General features: G+C 42.2%; 1 protein-coding gene across 6 annotated transcripts in view; it reads left to right on the top strand.

Annotated features, from left to right (window-relative positions):
• dgkz (diacylglycerol kinase zeta) overlaps window positions 1-14108 on the top strand; it is a 549506-nt gene that overhangs the window by 331111 nt on the left and 204287 nt on the right. The gene's annotated exons all lie outside the window — the stretch shown is intronic.

The raw sequence follows: 14108 nt of genomic DNA, 5'->3' as shown, positions 1-14108 counted from the left end.
GTCCCGCATCGGGGGGATGTCAGCTCCCCCGCGCCGGGTGATCGAACCTCGCGTCTGGGCTTCGGCCCGAAACGTCGCCTATTTCCTTCGCTCCATAGATGCTGCTGCACCCGCTGAGTTTCTTCAGCATTTTTGTGTACTCTCGCGTCTGGGCTGGTCGAATCTTCCACGATGTTGGAGCTTCCCGACTAGCCTATCCCGACTGCGAGCTCTTGATGTTAAAGTCCGCGGTGGTCCCAGTGGGAGCGATCCCAGGCAAGGGATCAGCTCCGATGTTAAGTCCGCACCCCGCGGTGGGGATCACGACAGTCCGAGGAGGCTTCTAGCTCCATCGATGGAAGGCCGCAGAGCTCCCGGAGAATGTGATCCGAAAATTGATCACATCTCTGGGAAGGTAAGAGCTTGAAAAAAAAGTTTCCCCCTCACCCCTCCCCCCTCCCCCCTCCCCCCACATAAAACAAACCCAAGAACATTAAAACAAAATTTCAACAAACTAAAAAATAATAAAAAGAAAGAAAATCCAAACAGACTGCTGCAGAGCAGCCATCTTCCCTGCGCCCCTGGTGGTCTTTGTGACACTTTATGACATTTGTCATTGAAGTGCCAGGAAATCTTCCATTGAAATCAGACATGAATTGTTTGCAGGAATGGGCCTAAGCCCTCTGTGCTATTTAATAAGGTCATGGCCAATCTGATTATCACCTCATCCCCACATTTCACTCGACCTTTCATTCTCTTGCTTATCAAGTATTTGTCTACTCTAATTTTAAAAATATTTGCAGCGTTTGCTTCCATTGCTAATTTTATGGAAAAATATTTCAAAGGCTTGTAATCTTCTGAGAGAATAAACATCAGTTTCTCTTTGCCTTAAAAAGTTACCTCTTGTGTCTCCCCCAAGAGGGATCATCGTTTATACATACCTTCTGGCAAGCACATTAGAATCTTGTGTTTCAATCAAGATTCCTCTCACTATTCTAAATTGCAGAAGATAAAAGCCTAGCCCATCTAACCTTTCTTTATATGACATCATATTTATTTCTGCTATTTCAGTAGTCTGTTGCTGCTACTTTCAATGTATTTTCTTCCATCCTTGTATAGGGAGAACAATCCTGTGCACAGTACTTTAGATGTCAGGCACAACCCTCCCCACTATCAAAAGCATCTACGTGAGGAGCTGCCTCAATAAGGTGTTTCTATCTGCAAGGACTTACATTATCCCATTTCCCATTGCTACCATTGGGTAGGAGGTTCAGAAGTTCGAAGTCCCACTCCATGAGGTTAAGGAACTGCTGCTTTCCAACCAGCATCAGGTCCTTAAACTGACCTGCACACCCCTAATCCTACCTCAGCAACTGAACACCGCCGACCATGTCTTGCACTAGCATGGACTTGCTTTCTAATCATGTTTAACTCTCTAACGTCTTGTTTTTTGTATATTCTTTTTTCTTTTCACCATCTTGTGTAAAATATATGTATATTTTACGTTTTTGTGTGTTGTCTGAGTTGACGTGCCTATGATGCTGCTGCAAAATTTTCACCTCATGGTATGTATATGACAATAAACTAAATCTGACATGCTCTCACTGCTGACCCGTCAAACTGAAAGGCATAACCTTCCAATTTTTCTGTTCAGTTTCCCTAGCAACTAACAACATTCTGTTAGCTTCCATAATGACTCTCTGTACCTGCATGCTGTACTTTTGTGAATCATACGCTCGGACACCCAGATCGTATCAAGATCTGGAAAGCACTTTCCAGATCTTTGCTTACCCACTAAACCAGTCCATTTCCCTATATGAACATATTCCAATTCATGATTATTATAAAGTATGATTATTATGATTATTTTCTTCATAGCTTACTTTCTTTCTCATTGTCGTGTCAATCAGAAAACATCAGAGACCATGTTTACGTAAATATCGTTTATATAAACTATAGAGTCCCAGCACCGATCTCAGTTGGATCCCATGCATTACATCTTGCTACCCTTCAAGAGGCACATTTATCCCTACCTCCTGTTTCCAGGGTAACACCAGTCTCTACATTTTCCCATCAAGCCAGAACCTGCAGTCTTTTGTGCTCCATATCACTTCCCAGCGTCTTTTGCTCCCTCTGCCTTTGTCTCTGCCACCCGTATGTTACCTGACGATCAACCCCCTCTCACCTGTATCCACTTATAGAAACATAGAAACTCGCCAGCACCACCATTCAATATGATCATGGCTGATCATCCAAAATCTGTACCCGCTCCTGCTTTCTCCCCATATCCCTTGATTCCGTTAGCCCTAAGAGCTATATCTAACTCTCTCTTGAAACCATCTAGTGAATTGGCCTCCACTGCCTTCTGTGGCAGAGAATTCCACAGATTCTCAACTCTCTTACATGCTTTTGTCCCACCTATATCCCCCCCTCCCCCCATGTCTCTTAATTTGGCTACTTCTCCTCTACTCTTTCCATTGAGATGAAGGGTCTTGACCCAAAACATTGACTGTCCATGTTACTCCACAGATGCTGTCTGATCCACTCAGTTCCTCCAGCAGCTCTCCTTTTTTTGCCACATAATCTCACATCTTCTCACATCGTCTCTTGTGCCTTCTGTTTCCTGTTATTCTGCCAGCCTTCTGCCCACATGCAAATATTACCTCCTACACCAGGAACTTTTATTTTCGTTAATAAATCCACTGGTTTCCCTTTATTGAAGCACCACCTTTGAGCTGTTCAATGGGGCATTCAACTGGGCGTGCAATATGAGATATGCATACGAATGGAAGTGAGATGAAGATTGTTGAGATGAAGTTCTGGGTAATTGGTTGAGAGAGCAGCAGGGAAACTTTCCCGTGGAAAAACTAAATTCTCTTCAAAGAATTTAAGGAGTCTGGTGACTTCCATTATATTGTGGGACGATGGTCACATCGGATGAACGCTCGTGGGTTAGTGGGGAAGGAGTTATATTTAGATGCATCATTCAATTAAAGTACATATAGTCAGCTTCTCTCTGTGGCATTCAATTCAGGTTGGGAATACAGTTAAATGAATGTAATGCTAATGCCATTAAAATAGTCTTGAGAAAATCAAGTTGAATCATTCCTGAGAGCCATTCACAGAGCTATAAGATTAAAATCTCAACTTCTGCCATGTTTTTTTTTAAATTTAGTAACAGCCAACCCTTATTATTAACTAATTATTTACACGTATTCTAACTTCATAACTTGAATTCCCAATATTTTAAAAAAATTGAACAGATTTTGTTTGTCCCTGAAAGATTCTGTTGGTTCCTTGTTGTTTTTGTTGGGAGAACAACTGGACGATAAGCTCTGATTAACATCGGAGGTGTAGAGAATTGACAGTGCTTAATGCTAATCCAGTATTTGCAACTTTGGTGGCACCCTTGGCTCCAGAATGAGCTTTGGACTACCCATTCATGTAACTGCTAAGATTTCTGCCTTGTATCAGTTCCTTTATTGCTGAACCCATCTTCCATAACATAGTTACCACCAGTCCTTTTTGTTTTAGAGACAGAAAAAAGTGGCGCTCACATATAACAGTTCATGCAGCTCATTTGGATGCTGATCATCAATCTAGTCTTTAACATTTTGGTGGCATGTGCTATCACAAACAAAAAACAGTGGTCACCGCCTAATTTGACAAACCCTTTCGATACTTTGCCAAGTTCCATTGTTCTACATTCCATATATCCATGCTGTTCCAAACGTTTCTGCCTAAGCCCTATGGTTTAGTTTGATGAAGTTGCCAAGATACTTCACAGCATTATTGCCAAAATGAGAAGAGTGTTTGAATTCTTTGAAGTGATTTTAAGATTGGTAAACGCTGTGTGTACATGTCCGTACAGCTGCAGGCAATTATCGATTATGTTCTTTGTCTTCATTCATAATGTTGACATCCGCAAGCGTTTTTAGTTGGTGTAGTGATGGAACTGCCAAATAAGCATTTCTTTTCCCTTTTGGAGAACATGGAATCTTTGCAATTTTAGAATTAAAGGTAGATTTTGTGACGAATCTGGCGCAGTGTGTTTCTGGCTGATCAGTGTATCACATTCACTTTCTTGCTTTATTGACATATTCTTGCCCAATATACAATGGATACTACTCAGATTACAGGGAATTTTGGAAGAGAATGACATATCTCTGCTCTTTTAGTTTAAAAAATGTTTCCTAGAAATGACAACATACATTGTGCCAATATATCAGAGCACAGCATCCATTTATTCCAATAAATCGTAGGTTTACACTGAGTGCCCTCTTCCCAAACTTCTCGCCTTTCTCCCACCAACTTATTCTGTTGCTAATCACATTTTTCTCTACATCCAGTACATCTACCAAAAGTCACTTTAATCATCTTCATAGTTGTTTTTAGATTTAGGTGATTGATTGTTCCTCACTGGATCATATCCAATAGAAGCTTTTTCAATTTAAGTCTGAATGTTATCAAATCCCAGGGTGGAAATGTCAAAGATCAGAGGGCATAGCTTGAAAGTGAGAGATGCAAAATTTAAAGGAGATATGTGGGGCAAGATTTTTCACACAAAGTAGTGAGTGCTTGGGACCCACTGACAAGGGATGGGGCCATTATTTTGGAGAGGCACATAGATATGCAGGGAATGGAGGGCATATGGATTAGTTTAACCTGGCATCATGTTTGGCATGGACATTGTGGACTAAAGGACTTGTTCCTCTGCTGTACTGTTCCATGTTCTGTGTAAATCTGTACCATTACCCTACAGGATATATTCATTTATTTGCAATAAATTGACTGATTTAGTGGACTAGTTTGTCATCAATGAACAGTAAAGCCAATGTGCCAGAAACGCAAGGATCAAACGCTGCTCTGCCCAGGTGTCAGTGATTCGTCACCTGTGTGTTCTTTATTATGTGGTTATAAGGAAAGCTTGGGGGTAATGGTGAAAGGCACAGGAACAGAGAGGTGTTTGAATCAAAGATCTTTGGTTTGAATGTGAATGTCAGCCAGTGCATTTTATTCCACTGCAGTAAGCCTTTTCGGTTTATTCTGTGTTAAATGGTTCTCTTAGAGGCTTAAAGGCTTAATTCATCCATTTGCTAAAATAATACACTACCATGCAGCAAACCAGACTGTGTGATGTGTTGTCAGTTTACACACCCTTGCTCCAAGATTGATGGTCTCCTGTCCAGTGTGCTATGGAGTCGATCCAATGCTCGCCTCCTTCTGCAGTTTCTACCTGTAACCAATTATACAGGATTACACTTTCCTTTTACAAACAGTTTAATAAAAAAATCCCATTGCATATCTTCCCACGCATTTCGCTTCTCACCACACATTCATGGCGGATTGATTTTAGAATACATTTCAGGAAGACTGTTGCAGGTGGACATGTAGACGATGTACTTGGCAGTATTGAAGTGAGGTGCTGTTCAAGGGGGGCGTCCTGAAACCCATACTGCTTGATGCACAGCAAATACCAGGCATGGCACCCCACAGTTTGGAGTCACTTCCAGCCTTGCTTATTAAGGGCGGCACGGCTGGTAGAGCTTCGACATCACCGTGCCATTCGATTCTGACCTCGGATGCTGTCCATGTGGAGTTTGCACATTTTCCCTGTACCGTGTGGGTTTCCTCCACGTGCGCCAGTTTCCTCCAAACTTCCAAAGACGTGCTGGCTGGTAGATGAATTGGCCTCTGTAAATTGCCCCAAGTTGGTAGAGTAGATGCAAAAGTGTGAACAGGCGATCGATGGTCAACATGGACTTGTGGGACTGAAGGACCTGTTTCCATGCTGTATCTTTCAATCCATTCCTCTGTATCCCTCCATTTTCTTGGAGGAGGTAAGGAGAATCTTAACTCGGAGATGGAATTAGGCTTTTCTTTGCTGCCTTTTCTAGTTATCTGCTAGAAACATATAGGCCTGACATTGTTTGTAGCTGTGGAGGAGTTACAGCTCGTAGATGGACAGCTCTAACAGAGCCCGGTGCTCACTTTCTTGCAGATAATACCCAATGAACTCAAAGGGAAATCCAGGGCAATTTGGTTTTGACGGCTCTACATTCACATTCTACTTGCATTCTAGCATTTCACCCCAGGTTCTACCACTGCCTACCTACCAGGTCCAATCAACAGTGGCTTATTAACCTATCAACCTGCATATCTTTGAACTGTGGGATGAAACCTCAGCACCCGAAGAAAACCCAAGCGGTCACGGAGAGAATCTGCAAACTGGTCAGGATTGAACCCGGGTCCCTGGCAACAGTGAGGGAGCCTCTTTAACAACTGCACCACTCTGTGGATTGTTTCCTTCCTGACATTCAAGCCAATAGTTCTCAGTTATGTGCCTTCTTGAATCGCATCAAGGCATTTATTTACAAGGTAGAATCTCTTTATTGAGCGTACTCCCACCTAAACCTGTTGCACACAACTATCACATTATTTGTCTGTCAAGCAAGTTCTTTGAACATAGACTTGAAGTTTCATCAGTCTATGAAAGTAAGCATGCAGGTACAGCAGACAGTGAAGAAAGCAAATGGCATGTTGGCCTTTATAACAAGAGGAGTCGAGTATAGGAGCAAAGAGGTCCTTCTGTAGTTGTACAGGGCCCTAGTGAGACCACACCTGGAGTATTGTGTGCAGTTTTGGTCCCCCAATTTGAGGAAGGACATCCTTGCTATTGAGGGAGTGCAGCGTAGGTTTACAAGGTTAATTCCCGGGATGGCGGGACTGTCATATGCTGAGAGAATGGATCGGCTGGGCTTGTACTCTCTGGAGTTTAGAAGGATGAGAGGTGATCTTAATGAAACATATAAGATTATTAAGGGTTTGGACACGCTAGTGGCAGGAAACATGTTCCCGATGTTAGGGGAGTCCAGAACCAGGGGCCACAGTTTAAGAATAAGGGATAAGCCATTTAGAACGGTGACGAGGAAACATATTTTCTCACAGAGAGTTGTGAGTCTGTGGAATTCTCTGCCCCAGAGGGCGGTGGAGGCCGGTTCTTTGGATACTTTCAAGAGAGAGCTAGACAGCGCTCTTAAAGAAAACGGAGTCAGGGGATATGGGGAGAAGGCAGGAACGGGGTACTGATTGGGGATGATCAGCCATGATCACATTGAATGGCAGTGCTGGCTCGAAGGGCCGAATGTCTATTTTCTATTGAGCTTCAGTGAAGGGCATTCACCAGGAGGCATCATATGAATTGTGTGTACATTTGCAGAGATCTGGAAATTGTGGAGATAATTGATTGTGGAGCACCTACTGGTGGGAAAACAGCAGGGAAAAGCTCTCCTGCTGGAAAATAAAATTCCCTGCCGAGCATTTAATGAACCGCTTTGTAAAATCCCACTGTTTCAAGAGTGGGGGGTGTTAAAGCCAAGGCTGTTGGGGTAAATAAAGATATCGATTTTTGAGTGCTCCACTTATCGAGGAGCTGTCTTCCCGTCTGCTGTTAGGACTTAACATCTGCTTCATCAATTACACTAATTAGAATGGATCTGTTATCTTACGTTAAAGTTAAAATCACATCCAAAGTTAAAATCACATCCGTGACCCTGGCAGCACAGCTAAATGAAAGCATTTCTTGTGGACATTGAAATAATTTGAAATTAGAGTGAGACTTCATTTATAACCATTCACCAAATTACCTTCCCTCCATCTGACCCTCTTGATCCTCTCTTATCCACCTTCTCCCCTCACCTCCAACGTGTCATTCCTTTCATCCCATTCCCAGTCATGTCCTCATTGCCTCCTGGTCACTCCCTCATCTCCCTCCGTCTCTTTTCTTATCCCTTTTGTACCAGGTCATGTCCTTTTCTACCTCCACCTCAGCCCTGATCGACCTTGCACACCTTCCCCTAACTTCCCTCCTGCTTCCTCTGGCCCCCTTTTTCTGTCCAAACTCTTCTAACTAGGTTTGGCTGACTACCTCTGGTCCTCCTTGTCTTCATCCCCTCTTTCCTCCGGCCATGTCATTTCCCCTTTCTGACTATGCTTCACTGGCCTCCTCATGTCTCTCCCCTCTCGGACATGCCATGCATTATCGCTCTTCTATATGTTAAATATCCATGCAGTGAACTACAGATTTCAACAAAGATAGTCACAAAATGCTGGAGTAACAGCAGGACAGGCAACATCTCTGGAGAGGAAGAATGGGTGACGTCAGACTGAAGAAGGGTCTCGACCCGAATGTCACCCATTTCTTCTCTGAGAGATGCTGCCTGTTCTGCTCAGTTACTCCAGCATTTTGTGTCTACCTTTGGTGTAAACCAGCATCTGCAGTTTCTTCATATAGAGATTTCAACATCTCCTGGGAATTATCTCCTTACTACCTTTCTCTTTATCTTCATCTTCTTCTCTTCACCTTTCGCTCCTCTTCCTCTCTCCCGCCAAATACAAGACTTTTCACACTGACTCGTAACAGCTTCCAATTCTTCATGATTGGGTTTAAACTCCCAGTCATGTTGGACAGACCTTGTGCACTGTGTATAATTAACACACTTTTAATTTGCTTTTACCAAGAAGTTATCCAGATAGGTTTTTAGCAACTGCAGCTGCTATCTCACCTCTCTGTTCTTCGTTGTGCTGGTCACACGAAAGAACTAATTCTGCTGAAGACTACTCTTTGCTTTTTTACTCTTGATTATTTCAACCACTTCTCCTAGATTCATGAAGGAAAGACCCTTTAATACAAAAAATCATAATAATTGAATATGACTGATCATTTCTTAGCCTGCTTGACTGCCCGCAGTTCATCTGAGATTATTTCCAGAATTTGAGATAGATGTCTGAACCCATATAATACATCTTTGCCTCTCTCCCCTCTCCTCCCTCCCACACTCTCAATAAATCCTAGGTGTTGTAGTGGTCTGAAATCTCCTGGATAAACTGAGCTAAAATTGGAAGCTGTATGATTTGCACTTTGACTGCCGCAGTGTGGCTGTTCTTTCCCAGGATCTCAGCAAAGCCACCTCTGACTTTCCATGACACAGTAAAGCATATGCCATCAGCAATCACATTGCCACGTTGCAAGCCTTGGCAGTATTGGGATAGGTTTTGTGCAAAGGCTTAGCATTGCTACTTTGACCAAGGTGACACTGTTCCTTACTGCAATCATAAACTTCAACAAACCGTTCCATAGGATATTGGAATTCAGCAAACTTCTCGCCTTCAATCCTTGCACAGTCTCTTTAATTTGTATCCAGAATCCATATCCCACCACCATCGACAATCACCTCTTTCCTTTCTCTGCACTTTCAATTTCACTTGAAAGGCAGAATTCTCTGCTGCATGATAAATTCTCCTCCAAGCTACAGGTAATTCTGGCTGGCCATACTGCATGTAAGCTTGCCAAGCATTGTCATCACTTTGATAGAAATTTGTTTTCAAACTGGCCAAATTTGAATCTTTCTGCTTTGAAGGGTCAATATCAGTGTTGTCTTTCAGTATAGCCAGTGCTACAAGCTGAGTACATTTGCTTGATACATCTGGAGGGATTATGGGGTGAAGCTTATAAGGGCTGAAGGCAGAATTAATAAACAGGAATGGATTTCATCTAATTGATTGTCGAAAAATAGTGGTGGATTAGTCCATCCAAATATAAATTTGTTGCTGCCATTTTGACAAGAGTCTCTGCTGTCCCCAGTGTTTTATTATTTCTCTCTGAAGCAATGTGTAATACACAACTCATGTCTTAGGTCATTGAAGGTTCAAGAGGGCTTCTCTAGTTTCTGGAGTGGATGTTTAATATTAACTGAGAAAACCCAACCTCTGGTTTGTCCTCGAGCAGATATTCTAAAATACCAAAATATACAAAAAATACCTGAAAGCGATAATCCACTTCATTTGGATTAGAGGGATACGGGCCAAACACGGGTAAATGGGACTAACATCTTAGTTGACATGTGTGGGTTTGGCTGAAGAGGCTGTACTATGGTGTATGACTCTAGTTCTCCGTCAGTACTTCACAAAATAAGAACAGTTTAACTTTCAAGGTAGGCATCTGGATATGCAGGAATATGGGTTATGTGTAGGCCGATAAGATATGGTTTGGCACAGACATTGTGGGCCGAAGGGCCTGATCTTATGCAATACTCTTCTGGGTTCTAAAATGATAGGTTTTAGCAAAGCCAGCGGGCGATGTGTATTCCCTGTGAACAACCTTGCAATGGTTCGTGTCAGGTAGAATTGGAGCTGGGTCCACTGCTGGAAGACAGCATCCAATTGAGAATGTCAGTTGGAAACCTGGCATCCAGGCTAATTAAGAAACGGCATGCTGCTTCCTAGTGTTCACCAAACACATGTACTGATCTAATTAGTGCATTAAATCCAAGTAGTTCAGTGTTTTAGTCACCAGACGGCACTGGTGTTCACACATTACCTTTGCTTAGTTGGATTTGTTTCAAAATCTGAGCTAATTAGAGTGCATTGTTATGACGCACACTTTAAAATAAGTTGTCAGCATTGAAAATGACAGTTTACAACCAGTGGCTTAATAATGTTTCATTTAAATTTATATGAAATCTGACAGTTCCTGAGTTGCATGTTGGGAGAGAGTAAGTTTATATATATGCCAACAAAAAGTTCTGCTTTATTTCCGACCATTTAACTGGTGTACATATGGCTTGTTTAATAGAGTAATGAGTTGATAGTTAAAATGGCTATTTGCAGGTCATTCCTGTTTTTGATCTATTATCACCTTTTTCCCCCCTCTTGCCAACTTTGTAAAGATTTATATCTTTAAAAGTCTCTCTTTTAAAAAAAAATGTTGTTAGAAACAATTGTACAAAAAAAAGATCGACATAGCAGTTATACAATTTTCAGCTTCAGTTTTAACATTTTATAAACTATTAATTAGATAGGAAAGGGAAAAAAAAGGAAAAAAAAGAAGAAAAGAGAAAAAAAAAAACAGAACTAGAAAAGGTGAAAAAGAAGCGGAGATATATCCAACTACCCTTCCGTACGCCCGCCCACCCAGCCCTACCATCGGTTTTTTCTTGGAGATTAAGTCCAGATTTGTTCTTGCATTTCTTAAATAATTGGCACACATTTATTGGATCTGAATGTCTTGGGCACTCATGGTAACCTCACAACATATGGGTTTCTGCCTTGAAACATGCATTGCTGCCAATTTTTGCCTTAATGTTGAGAGAGTTGTTCCTAATATTTGGTTTCTCTCCACTGAGCGCAAGGTCCCACATTCAACTTTTAATCCAGAACAGATTTTCTTCCCAGACTCCAAAATGAGTAGTTGTTGAACTCATTGAACTTTTTTACTAAGGCTTTCTTTTGATGAAGGCCCATATCCATAGATCCATCACTGGTACTGTGGTGTTTGGATTACCTTTCCCTCAGACCACAGTACGTGCGCCTACAGAACAATGTCTCAAGCACCATCTTGAGCAGCACAGGGGCTCCACAAGGAACTGTGCTGGCTCCATTCCTGTTTACCATCTACACAGCGGATCTCCAATATAACACCAACAGCTGCATTTTGCAGAAATTTTCGGATGACACAGCTGTTGTCGGCCTCATTAAAGGGGGCAATGAGGAGGAGTATAGAGACATAATAAGCAACTTTGTGGAGTGGAGTGCACACAATAACCTCCATCTTAACACCACAAAAACCAAGGAGATAGTTGTGGACTTCAGGAGGGGGAGGAGGAGGACTCAAGCAACACCAATCACCATTAAGGGCACTGAGGTGGAGGTGGTCGCTAACCACAGGTACCTTGGTGTGCAGCTTGACAGTGAGCTGGACTGGAAGTGTCAGATGGAGGCGGTGTACAGGAAGGGACAAAGCCGACTGTATTTTTTAAGGAGGCTGAGGTCATTTAACATCTGCCAACCCCTGCTGTGCAGTGTCTACCATTCAGTGGTGGCCAGTGCTCTGTTTTTTGCTGTGGCCTGTTGGGGAGATGGCGCCCGCATAGCGGATAAAAACAGACTGGACAAACTAATCAGGAAGGCCGGCTCAGTGGTCGGGGCTGAGCAACGAACGGTCCAGCAGGTGGCAGAGGCCAGAACTCTGAACAAACTGGGTTCAATAATGACCAACCCCACTCACCCACTCCATGCCCTGAAGGTGATCAAGAGCAGCATCTTCAGTCAGAGACTGATTGTACCAATGTGCAAAACTGAGAGACATAGGAAGTCCTGTTTACCAGCTGCTATAAAGTTATATAATGCGCATAAATAACTGCACTTTTTTTTCATTAATTGTATTTTAACTTGTATTTTAACTTGTATTTTAACTTGTTAAGTATGGAAGCTATTTGTGTGGTGTTATGTCTGTCTTGAAGCTGTCGTGGCACTGTAATTTCCTGTAAAGGATTATTAAAGGTATAATCAATCAATCCTCGTTCTGCTAACATAGAAAACAACGTGGTTCATCTACCCAAAGGACAAAATATTTATATGTAAAAGGGAATGCTACCTAAGTAAAGGTTTAGATTTCTTTTTAAGACTCTTTGATGTAAACTGAGTTGTGCATCTTTGTTGGCCAATTGTGGCCACTTTTCTGGGAACTCAGTGAATGGTTGCCTCCAATTAGGGTTTCTCCCATGTCACAGAATCAAGATAGTTTCTTGACCAGGTTACCTTCATTATGGTTGTGGCCAAATTAACTAGTGGTTCTACACTCCTCTCAACTCGTGGACAATCTTTGGCAGTGGCCCACCCCATCCTTCAGTAGCTCTCCATCGGTGTCTATTTGTGTGGAACTGTACCCATTCTTAGCTATTCAATGAATTTAAGTTACTGGTTCTCCTCCCACTCCCTATCATTACCTCTCTTATCCATCCCATCTTTGGTTCCTTTCATCACATCTACATGTCGGCCCTGTGGGACTACATGTGAATACACAACATTAATTTCCACATGTACACTAATGACCTCGTTCACCTTAGCACTACTGCTCTCATCCATCTCCTACCATTACATTTCTTGCCAATCATATACGAATAAAACTTAAGTAGCAGATAGGACTTCAAAGTCCATTCTGAAGTCACAACCCCATCCCAGTCCCCAACAACTGTGTGAACTTGAACCAGAGTGATCGTGAGTTGGGTGTTGTGTTTGACGGTAAGAGCAGCTTTGGACTAAGCTTTGGACCAGCTTTGATGATGGCAGCAACAAGCCTGTTTCCATTGCCTCATTAATTTATTCCAAAACCATCACGTACCATTTTTACATATTCTTAACTTCCAGTGAAGACTTTGCCAGCCTCCCTTATTTCACCTGCAATAAACCTAATGTCATCCTAAACATAAGTTGCTTGTGTGTTCTACTTTGCATTGAACCATCCACATTCCACTGCTTTGCTTTCATTTCAGAATGTTTTCAAGGCACTTCTCGGGAGCTTTTCAATCAGAAGTTGTCACTATGGTACTGGGGGAGATTGTTGTATGAGTGATTATATGGATCTTAAACATTATTTGAAGGGAAAAGAGCTGCAAAAATTGAGTCATGGGGTTGTGGAGTCATACAGCATGTAAACAAGCCCTTCGGCCCAACTTGCCCATGCTGACCAAGATGCCTCATCTAAGCCAGGTCCATTTGCTCACGTTCGGCCATATCCCTCGAAGCCTTTCCTCTCCATGCACCTATCCAAGTGCATTTTAAATGTTATTGTACCTGTCTCAACCACCCTCTTTTGGCTGCTCATTTCCAATACACACCAACCTCTGTGTGGAAGAGTTGCTCCTCAGGCTCCTATTAAATCTCTTATTGGTGTGTTTCTAAGATCAATGTGTATTCAAAGTCAACTTCACTCATGTTCCTTTAGTTTCCCATCTATGAGGCCTTCACATGTCTGCAACTTGCTTTAGTTACCTCCCCCCCACCCCCCAATGTGCTTAAAATGTTGGACTCTATCCATGTGAGTAAGCATTACATTAAATACCATTTGACCACTTGCAGAAGTGAGATTAGGACCAAAGTGCATGGAAGATTATTCAATTTTCTTGACTCATGGGGAATATGTTGAAGAGCATCTTGGATGAATTTAACCGCACTCTGGGGATAATTTTAAATTAATTTACACTTTGGTGAACTGAGTATGGATGTTTATATTCCACTCTATTTTACTCCTTGTTGAAATATTATATCATGGCAATAAAACTGGCAGACTA

Source organism: Amblyraja radiata, chromosome 20 (assembly GCF_010909765.2).
Source record: "Amblyraja radiata isolate CabotCenter1 chromosome 20, sAmbRad1.1.pri, whole genome shotgun sequence".
Classification (NCBI taxonomy): domain Eukaryota; kingdom Metazoa; phylum Chordata; class Chondrichthyes; order Rajiformes; family Rajidae; genus Amblyraja; species Amblyraja radiata.
This window is presented reverse-complemented; position numbering and strand designations above follow the sequence as displayed.